This window comes from Nipponia nippon, unplaced genomic scaffold (assembly GCF_047370975.1).
Source record: "Nipponia nippon isolate SJK-2023a ecotype South Korea unplaced genomic scaffold, ASM4737097v1 scaffold_1, whole genome shotgun sequence".
NCBI classification, from domain to species: Eukaryota; Metazoa; Chordata; class Aves; order Pelecaniformes; family Threskiornithidae; genus Nipponia; species Nipponia nippon.
The window spans coordinates 82,217,091-82,228,280 of NW_028262290.1; positions in this window are offsets into that span (position 1 = coordinate 82,217,091).

Genomic DNA, 11,190 nt, shown 5'->3' on the forward strand with positions numbered 1-11,190 from the left:
AAAAAAAAAGGATTTGGAGGGTGGAGAAGGTGGTACAGAGCTGCTATTGCCAGCACACACCTAGAAGCAACCGCCACCAAGACAGGGAACTGCACCAGGTGCATCATTGGTCTGTGCAATGTCGGCTTTTATTAGGCTCTACAGTAATGTGAGAAGGATGAAAGCAATCTTTTGTAGTCGCTTTTCTGAAAGGATTGAACCTCTTCCAGTGCTGCAGTTATGTATTGTAAAGAATATAAAGTTCCACAGGCCAGATTAGTCCATTAAGACAAGAGCATGGAGTTCTTCCCATTAAAAAGGAAAACAATCAAAACCTGAAGTTTGGAACTCATCATTCAAGCTGCAGTACCAATGCACTTTAAAGTAGACTGTAGTAAGAAAATTAATATTCTCCCTTGCTTTGGCACTCCTCCAATTGCATATTAAGCCTGTGAGCTTGTAAAGAACAGACTTTCCACATAAATATACATCACATGTAATTCAGTATGTGAGGCTGATTCTTCTGATTAACATATTAATTTTAGCTCCGTTGATCAATGACCATGTCTCTTACTGTTCTGCATTATTTGTCACTCTCCCAGGGATGTTTGCTTGCCAAAAGCAGCCATCAGTAAGCAAAATGCTGCTAAAATGCTGCAAAATGTCTTGGGCTTTTGTTCTTCACTTCAGCCCAGATCTCAGAAGAGGAGACTTTTCAGTGGGGTTGAGGGGGTTTCCTGTAGATCCTAAGGATAACCAGGCCCTAGGCTGGATGGAGCCATTTCTCCAGTACTTCTTGGTTTCCCCTTCCCAAAAGAGTCCCCATACTGTCTTACACCTCTAGAAACAATGCAGAGAAAAAGTTAAGGTAGCGGACAAAGCTCTACTGCTGAGTACGGAGGCTGCTTATCTGCCCAGATAACGGAAGATGCTGTCAAGGGTTGCAAGTACAGTACATATGAAATGACACTGGCAAAAGGGAACACCTAGGCACTCAGTCCACAACATTGTGACTACTGTGATAAGGTATTTAACACAATTCGCATTCGCAAATAATTCATGCTGATCAGCTGGATCAGCATCAATCTTGACGTTCTGCATGCTGCTCTTCCTCCATTCAGTCATTAACTGTTTTAAGCTTGTTTAACCAGACTAATAACATGCAAAAAAGGTTTTGATTTACAGGGCTATTTTCTCAATACGATCATTTTAAAGTTCATTATCACTTACAGAGTGTGCTCCAAGTGAGATAAAAACTTCAGCTCATGAATATTGTTAACAAAGCTCTGTATGCTGGTGAGCTGGGCTTCTGCATTTCGGAGCCAAGTAAAGAGCAAGCCTAGGTGAATCAGCATATGCTATACTACCGAGCTATCTAGATCTCATACAGTGACACTACTGACTCCTATTTAATCACACAAGATGACAGTACTGAAAGGAGATAAAAAGGAAAAAAGGGCATTTGTGAGCAGGCAACAAATCTGCAAGCTGTCGCAGTTCAGCTGGGAGGCTGGGGAAGGCGCGCTGGACAGAGAGGCTATCATTTCCTTTAAGATTACACAGCATTTATGACTACTGGATTTGGACCACGAGGTCCAGTTTGTTATTTCTCCGACCTTGCACGCAGCTCTGCTTGGAATGCAAAAGCTAACCCTTGTTTTCTCTTGGCTGAAAATCCTAGGGGCTCGACACTCAGCTAGAGCCTAAACGCGGCCACGGGCAGGCTGTAGGAGCAGAAGCGGAGCAGGGCAGATGGAGACGCCACGCGTGAAACTAGGAGGAGAGTGGGGGGAGGCAGCAGCGGAAGGCGCAGCTGCGTGGCTGCGAAGGGTCCCACAGAGCAGGTGCCAGAGGGAGCGCGCGAGCCGCCTAAAGCACGTTCCTCCGGCTCCGCGCAGGAAGCCTCAACGCTTCCCGCCCATATGGCGCCCGAGCTAACATTAGAAGCATTCGGCTTGCGCGAAGTACCAGCTCAGGGAAACGTCACAAGGCTGCTCCTGACAAATGTGAAACTCTTCATCCACTTGCCCCCGCATGCCATCTGCCCGGTTCATCACCCGTGCGAGGGCAAGCTGGAAGTAGTTCCAGGGCGAACAGCCTAGGGAAAGCAGAGAGAGCAGAGGGGAGACTCTGACCTCAAGAGTCCTGCCGGCATCGTTTGCCAAACTGGTATCACGACTGGTGTCCATGTTTTCTGAAACACCCATCTTGATACTACTTACTGAAGATCGGTTTTCTGTTATGGTGGTAAATAGTTTGGTCTGTCAGTCAAGTGCTCCTGTGTCCAGAGCAACATCGACACGTCAGCTGAATTGGGCAGTGTGACTGGCCTGAAGTCCTGGCCCTGTCTCTCTGCTAGGCAGAAATGCAATCACCTTGGATGAATAAAGGTGAGGGGGTCTTTACCACAGCGCACAGACTTGCTTTTTTCCCCTGCCCTGGTTCTTTCCTTGCACGTTTTGCCCCATTCCCTCTTTTTACGTGCTTACCTCAGGGCTCTCAGGGAAAATTTTCCCTTATGAAAACGTTTTCTCATAACTCAGTGTTGTTTTCAAGGACAAGCTCAGGAAAGTCAGATCTTTTACTTTCTGCTTTCAGCACAAAGAACTGGGACCCAAGAGATCCATCGCTAGCCAGCAGCCTCCACTGGATTCTTCCACGGTGTGTGCAACGCACGTGCCCGGGTTGGAAGCAGAGGTGGGATGTCCTATGCAAGCCCCTTAGCTCCGCGGCGTGCACCAGGTTTTCCCCAGGGCTGCAGGAGAGAGTATTTTCCCTCTCATGCAGACACTCTGCAGTGTAACGGGCTGTGGTGGAAGCTGTCAAGGTACAGGACAGAAGCTCTTACACCCCCGATAAGCTGAACTGAGCTGCTTCCAGTCTGCTGGCTGAAGTTCACTGGTGGTTGACTTCTGGAGACAACTTATCCCTGCGACAGAAATGTTTTTGCTTTTTAATAGCTGTACTACGGACCACTGTATCACAAAAAGTAATAGTCTGCCCTGTCCTCTTGTTGCTATTGTGGGCTATATTTGACTTCAAGGCAATTTGTGTCTTTGCTATAGGATGTGGACAGAAGTTGGCATTTTCTGTGAGGCTGGTGTGCTACCTGTAAAGTTTTACACCTCTGGTCAAAACTGTAACCAATTTTTGGATGTAAGAAAGCAAGTTCTGTCTCCAAGTGAGGCACTGAACTCAACTATAGAAAAAGCAAGCAATGGTTTGTCCCTTTTGAAGCCATTCTGAATGTACTGAGTCAGAGCCCTTCCAAAAAGCTAAGCTTTTGGGGAGAACATCCCCAGTGTCATGTGGCCCTCCAAGCTGCAGAAGAGACCTCGGTCCCTACTGCAAGTTTTATTTTTCCTTCTGTCCGGATACATTTACCTCTTTCTGGCTGTAACCTTGATCTGTAGCTGTCCTCCAGCTAGGGCATGCCAGATAGGAGGATGAACAGATGTGCAAGAATGCTGAGGCTTTTTGCAGTATCATCACCTTGGCCAAGGAGGAAGATAGTCTTTCGAAACCTGCTGGATACTCATTCATAAATTGATGCTGTTGTATTAATGAAGGAATTCCAGCTTAGTCTTCAATGGCTCCATAAAATAGTCGTAGCACAGTACAGAGAAAAAAAGCAAAAGCCCCGTGTACGTGATGACTAAGAAATAGAGAAGCAAAGGAGTTAAAAAGGAGCTAAATCAAATACATTACATCTACTTGAGAACCAGTCACCAATTCCATAGCTGAAAAATGCTGAAGTGGCTACAGTTCATGTTTTTCTGAAGCATTTGGTTAGTTTACAGGAATAGCTCACCTGCTTCTTCAAAGGACTTTTAGAACATTAAGCAACTACTCTGTAAATATTACCTTCTAAAGATCCTTTGGGACTCTTTTCTTGCAGGCTGCAAACCTTTACACATTCAGTATGCAGGGGTCTTAGACTGCACAAAATCTCCTCCCCTTGTTGTATTACTTTCTTCTTTTCCTCCAAACCCTTTAAGCTGCGCTGCAGATTTCATTTTTTGCTCTGATAACCTTGAGAGGTGCTGTTAGGCAACTAATGAATTAAAACAGGGAAGATAAAGATGTGTGTATTCCCGAGAATATTCTCAAGAGATCCCCTTCGAGATAGTAGCCAAGAGGAATGAATGCCTTGGTCAGGCAGACCTCGGAAGCATCCCAGATGTAACTGGTAGACAATAAAACCCTGAGAAGCAAAGATATATTAAAGGTGCAAGGTCTTAGCAGGAATAGAATGTGAATGAGGGAGGAAAGCCCATAAACTGCTCTCGTAATGTTGCTCTTAAACAAAAACACAGAGGGGTATCTGATCAAGTGTATCAAGGTAACCATTACCTTTTAATCTTCTTATGGTATTTTTTGTGTGAAGGTTTGAAAGACCTATAGGAAAACTGTCCATAAGAGCTACTGACCGTGTGGGCAGGTGGGGCCCAGCTAAGCGGGATGCTCCTGACACATGATTTAATGCATTTGCATGACCTTCAGTCCTAGGCATGGTGATTTCTTGCACTTGCCACTGGACATCAAACAACCTAGCCAGTCAAAATAGGATTATTTCCTCACAATCAATGAGCCAGTAAAATATTACACAGAATAACAGAGGATTTATTTATTCTCTCTGCTTGAATGATTTGCTGTTAATAGCTGCAGCTGTCACAGGCAGGCATATAAATGGGCTTGGAAGTTCAAGAGCCTGCATGCTGGAATGCCTTGCTTAAGCAAGCATGCGAGAATATGAGCTGTGATCTGCTCCTGCTGACACAAACTGCAGGAAGACAGACATGTAAAAAGGTATTTTGCCATTAGGTTTCCTTTGGTTGTTTGCTAGAGTTATCAAGGGCTTCTTTTACTTTACTTGGAGCTCAGTCTCCTAATAGGGCTGGTGTCAAGGAACAAAGCATAAATTTGGGGCTACTCTACTGAGCTCTGGGAGCTACAAGCCAGCTTGAGATGCCCTAGGAACAAGGCGATACAAGCAGCAGCAAAACAAGTGCACAGTGCAAGGGTATCGAACCATCAATAAGAACAAGTGGATTTCCAAACTATTCAATGCTTGGTGACCTCCTAAGTCTGGGTGATCTTGTCGCTGAGACACGATAAATGTTTGAGGTGGGCTGACTGCAGTTTCTGGCACTTATTTCCTGTATACACGACCCTGAGTAACTTAGGTATGCACGTACAACTTTGGCAGCAAGCCCGCCCAAAGTACCTCAGCTATTCTTAATGGCTGTACTGGGATCGCTTATTGGAGCTATGCCACAGTACAGAAAAAAATGGATGATTCATGGGGCCAAAAGACTGAGTCATTTAAAATAAAACTTCAAAGGCATCTGGTTGATTTCTATATTTAACTGCCTAGTAACAAAGAATTTGAACAGCCGGCCTATTAATTAAGAAGTAGGCACCCTCCTGCAAGCACAAACATTTGAATCAATTCTGGTCAGTTATCTGAAAAGCACCTGCTCTCAGGAGAGGACTCTCTGCTTCAGATTACAACTGAAAATAGGTGCCCAGACCCTGGGGCAAGGTGACAGGTTGCATTAGATCCTGTTGATCAGCTCTTGGTAGCTCCTTGCTAGAGAATTGTGCAGCCACAGCTGAGCCACCTAATCCTCTCTTTGTGCCCTGTAAAGGGCTACGGGACTAAGCCATGATTGTACTGCTCCTCCCCTCTCCTATAAAATGCTGTTTATCTGTCAGGAACTGTGTTGCAGGAAGAACCACGTTGACTTAGATGCTGGAAGAGTCAAGACCATAACATGTTCTCTCTCATGCAGCTACGGCAGGCGCGGCTGAGCTAAACAGAGAAGTAAGCAAACAAAAACAGACTGTACGATGAACTGTGGGCCTTTACCGACGCCGATCGGCCAATCTCTAAAGCATTCGAGGATGATGGACAGAGCTCTGCATCTCACGAGTCACTTTTCCCTTCTCTGTGGGACAATGAACCTTCTACTGGCAGGAAAGCAGATGCAGCTGGCAAGGGTCCTATATTAAAGATGAAGAAAGACAATGGCGTTTACCAAGCACTTGGATGTGGGACCAACATACCACACATCATTTGAATAAAAACAACAGTCCAGGTTTATCCTTGGTCTATGGCCAGTTTAAGGTAATTTCAGTTGGTATTGCTTAAAAGTTAGTGGAAAAAAAAACCAACATTGAAACAATTCTTCGTCTGCTGTATTTTGAAACCATGCATTCATCAGTATAGATAACTTAAAATATGGCGACTTCAATGGCAACATTTATTGAAATACCATGATTGCAAGGAATTAAGCAAGCTAGGTATGACCACACCTATGAAAGATGTCAGAAAGTATCTGGATTTTGGGACACTTCAGTGAATATTTTATCAGGATTTTCAGTGCATATAACTTAAGCAAGCACATAGTTGCCCTACCTGTAAGGCATTAGTGGTGGTTACTGTAGCAGAATTGTGCGAGACCAAACGCAGATCTTGCCCAGGAAAGCCAGACTACTTTCATGTCTGTAAAGAGTGGAAATTTAAGGCTGGAAAGCTACCCAAGCTAGAAAAAAAGAAGCCAACATATCTACAGATGACTGTATAAACCTTGCCAAATCATTAACAGGCATTGGCAGGGATAGGAAACATGAAATTGTTTTTGCATGGTGGGATTTGGTTGAGGTGGAGCAATGTAAGGCAAATTGGCCTTGAGGTTTACAAGCATGCAAGGACACCACGCTTGGGCCTTGGATGGTATTTGGGGCTGCAACCGTGTGTGTTGCAGAGCCTGACATTAGCGTGCTGCAGAGGCTGAAATCCCCTCTGGAGCACTGCAGCCGACGTGCCACAGGGTGTATGCTCAGGAACGCTCCTCTTCCTTCCCAGCGTGCTGGGAAATGCTCCCAGAGCTGAGTGCTAGCCTATCCTGCAGCGCTGCTCGGTTTACCAAGCGTTGCTGTAGAAAGGCAACTTCTATTGATCTGGTAACTATTTACTGAGCCACTTAGTTTTGTAAACTTCTAGCTGGATCTTCCAGGCATGCTTTAATTATTAAATAAAAAAAAAAAATTCTCATTGAGCTGGCAGAATAAAGAAAGAAGTGTTCCAAGAAGAAATGTATCTTGCTACAAATTTCGTTTTGTAAAACATTAGGTTATTCTTTGTGGCCTCTAGAGCTCATAAGAAATGTGAAGATTTTCTTCTTTTCCCCCTCTTTAACCAACAGCATTTGCTGCTGCTAATTCTGTTATTCAGGTTACTGATTGTCAGTAATTCCTACCCAGACCCATTTCCTGAAGATACTTCAAGAAAGGAATGTTAAGATATGAGGTCATCTAATGATGTGATTATGCACTTCTTCTGAGTCCAGGTACATGTTCACTTTTGTCTATTAACACATGACGCAGAAGAAGCACACCTCTTATTTCCATACCCAAGGATATGGAATTTACCACTGTAAATTCTTGGCAAAGATAAAAAAAGTTGAAAAACTAAATCCAATGAAGTGGGAAGCAAGTAAGACTCCAACAAAAGTGTAATGAATGACAGAAAATGTGTCTCAATGTCAGACAATCCCTTTTCTTGCATCAGAGAACTGTACACATAACTCTTTGTTTGGTAACGTAATTTAAAAACCTGTTTAATGATCCCTTTTTGCTTGTGGGAAGAGTCACATAACTTTACACTGGGAAGGGCTGACTGCTTTGAGAGGAGAGTGATTCCGACTGCCTTCCTGGCTCAGTTAGCATTTATTACTCTGCTCTTAGTCTGGTACCCTAGACACATGCAGAAATCCCTAACACAAAACTGGCTACAGGTCTCCTGTTACTGCTTCTGTTGCTCCTGAAGTGCCTGGCTGCTGCATCCCATGCAGGGTAGTTTGGGATGTAGTGGGAGAGAGAACAGAAATTTCCTCTGGGTCAGATTCCTGACAAGAGATGGCTTGGCTTGCTCTGACACATGGAGTGCCATCAGTTGGTCATCTTAACTGTCCCGGTGCTACCGACTGCTGAGGACTCAGGATTTGATGACGGTCTGGCGACTGCTTTTTTCCAGCTGCAGTATGGTAGTCAGTTGGACTAAAGCAATTAACCACTAAGATTCAAAACTTTTAAGATGTATTTTTAATTTTCAGTGAGATATGCCCTAAAGCTTATCTCTAACCTCTCAACTATTACAGGTCATAACAGTATAAACCCACTTGTGGCTCTGAGGTGCAGTTTTCCACCAGCAGCTTTATGCCGATAGCGTGGAGGAAGGTGACCAAGCCCCTGAGCAGATGAAGCCCATTAGCACAGGATGCCTCTGTTTTAATAGATCAAAAATAACTCTTAAAAGTTGTAGCAAAGAATCTCACTCAGATGCCCCTCAAGCATCAGATGTTAGCTGGGCAATGGTCCAACTCCTTTATATTTCAGGCCGTCTACCTTGTGGAAACCGATTAGGGATCAATAATGCACTCTTAAAGGGAGTGCTCACTTTAAATAGATCTTTACTTGTTGACTGGCAGCTTCAGCGTAATAAGCTGTACGGATGTTTTATGTATCTGACTCTCCTGCGCCTCTGCCACTCTGCATCCCACATGCTTCTCTCTCATTCCCAGCCCCTCCCTTCCAGATAATGGGTACATGTTTTTCCCTCTAGTACCACCGGGGTTGCTTTTAGATAACTGAAGTGTACAAAACAGAAGAGCTACTTCCAAAAGGAGACGGCAGATGTACTCTATCAGCTTTGCCAGTTCTTTCATTCTGCTAATTCATTCTGCAATGCCTGACACAGCATCGGGACCACTTCAACATTCAGCTATTACTGGATGCACAGGCAGGCAGAACCCCAACCTTGTCCAAAACAGGTTGCCTTTTCTGTGCTTCTTCCCAGCCTTTCCTACTATGGATGCACCAGCTCCAGAAGGGATCATCTCCTCCTCTGGGAACAGCACACCCGCTGAATTACAGTCATACCGGGAAATTCTTGCCCCAGAGTACCCACTATATCCAGAGATTGTCTCAAAGCTACCTGGTTGCCTCTAGACTTTACTGTCTTCTCATTCTGATCGTAGCCAGAAAATGCAAGGTCAGAGCAGGGGAGCACAAGTGCAAGGCTAGGTCATAGCTGGAAACATAGGTCCTTGATGGGAAACATCGGCATTTGGAATTCCTTTAGGAAACAAAAAACTGCCCTCAGCTATCCTCCATACAATTTTTAGGATTTAGGCTAGGGAAGTAAAAGACTAAACTGTAACACCATGAAGCGTGTTTAATAAAAATACTCTCAGATGCTTTGACACAGCTGGAGTTACCTACAAGCTGTGCAGCCTGTAGCACTGCTGCTGAAAACCGTAGACAATCCACATACCTGTTCTAGTTACCCTTTGCTAGCAATGCTCTCCCTGGACCCACATGAAGATATTAACAGCAATTCATCTCACAGAAGTCTAGTGCTAATCTTAACTCATGTTAGTGGCGAGCTTTGCCTTTTCACCCTACCGGTATTCCACACTCTTAGACTTTATTTTCATAGTACACACAATTCTGTGAAAAGCTTTCCTATGCCCTCTGCTGGTTTTCCAAGGCACCCATTTTCAGCTTAGAGTTAAAACTCTTCCTTTAAAATACCAGTAGGTTTCCGTACCTCTTCTCCATTTTCTTCTGACTAAACTGCAGTAAGATGTATAGGACAGAATCACAGGTGCATACTATACAGACTGCCTCCTTCAGCTTCCCTGTGACTTGCCAAATGACTACCAATTTTTATTTTTGCTTACTTGCATTTCCTTCTGAACTAGACTGTTCAGGAAATTCAGGCAATCCCCATCTTTTCATAAGCAACAGCCTTCTTTGAGCAAGCCTGCAGAGAGAACAGGAGTTTCCTTTGGTTGCCCGTTCATGCTGCGGAGAGCAGCAAACTCCACACACCTTCAGCCTGAACCTTATGAACCCAAAGGCATCTCTCCCTGTATCAATTATCTCCTTCTATTTCTGCCCTCACTGCCAGGACTCCTTTAACACCTACCACTAAGACTTTAGCAACTGTACTGGGTTATGCCCAAGGCTCTTCCAGGATAATTGTCCCGTCCTTAAGTTTTGGACATTCCATGAGTGTTTTCCAAAAGCTCCAGCCTGAATACCGCTCTGATGCTTACTGATGACTTATCCTGGTATTCAAAGCCAGTTCAGCAGGCTTCAAGTTAAGATTCTGGTTAAGAAGTCCAGCCCTTCTATTTCTACATTTTTGTGGCATTTAATTTTGCTCTATGTGTAAAGACAATCTAACTTGTCCATAAGCATAAGACCCTTTGATAGTAATCTCTAACTTCCAAGAAAAAGATATGAGCAGTTCCCAAGGGCCAGATGCTGAGCCTTAACAAATACACGTAGGATATACACTCAGTGCTAGAAATCCATACCGTAATTGCAAGTTGGGCCAGGTTATGAGTGTAATAATAGAGGATATGATGTCTTAAGATTCACATAGCTCGAGTCACGTAGCTGAGACTAGATGTCTTACTTCTAACAACCCAGAGCAAACTCTCTAGAATAAATTCAAATGATGCAGCTATGGATACACAGTGGCAGTATCTCTGCCTTGCCAGGAAAAAGGAGGTGCTCATTTATCAACCCAACTTCAGTTTAAGATTTTAGATGTGAACATAGCCTTTCTTTAAAATTCTCTCTGCATCAGTTTTCCCTTCACTCAAACCTGTACCTTTTTGAATATGTCACTCCACTTAGTAATTGCTGTGTCAAATCTATAGCCTAACATTACTGATCAAGTTCTGTCTTCGCAGTAAAAGCAGGAACAGCAAAAAACTTCCAAGGCAGTAGAACTTACTAAAAAAACAAACCCAAAAAGAAAAAAAAAACAAAAGGTACAACACCACAGAGAAATCCACAAAACAAAAATACGCAGCATGCACCTCCACTGTGAAATGATCACTTTCCTAAGAGTCCCATAAATATACCACTCTTTCAGAAGTGCTGATATGCCAACAGTACTACTTTTTATGAACTTACTTCTTAGGGAGACTTTAGTGGATTATTTTAAGAGGTCAAAATACAGTGTTAATTGACAAAGTCTCCCTCTACCATTCCCAGTAATATTACGCACACACCATTCACAGGAGAGGAAGAAAACTTACATTAAAATCATGCCAATGAAAGCCACTACTAGGGGAATCCAGAGTAATCCTAAAATGCAGAAGTGCAACTTGACTGTAACTGCCTTCA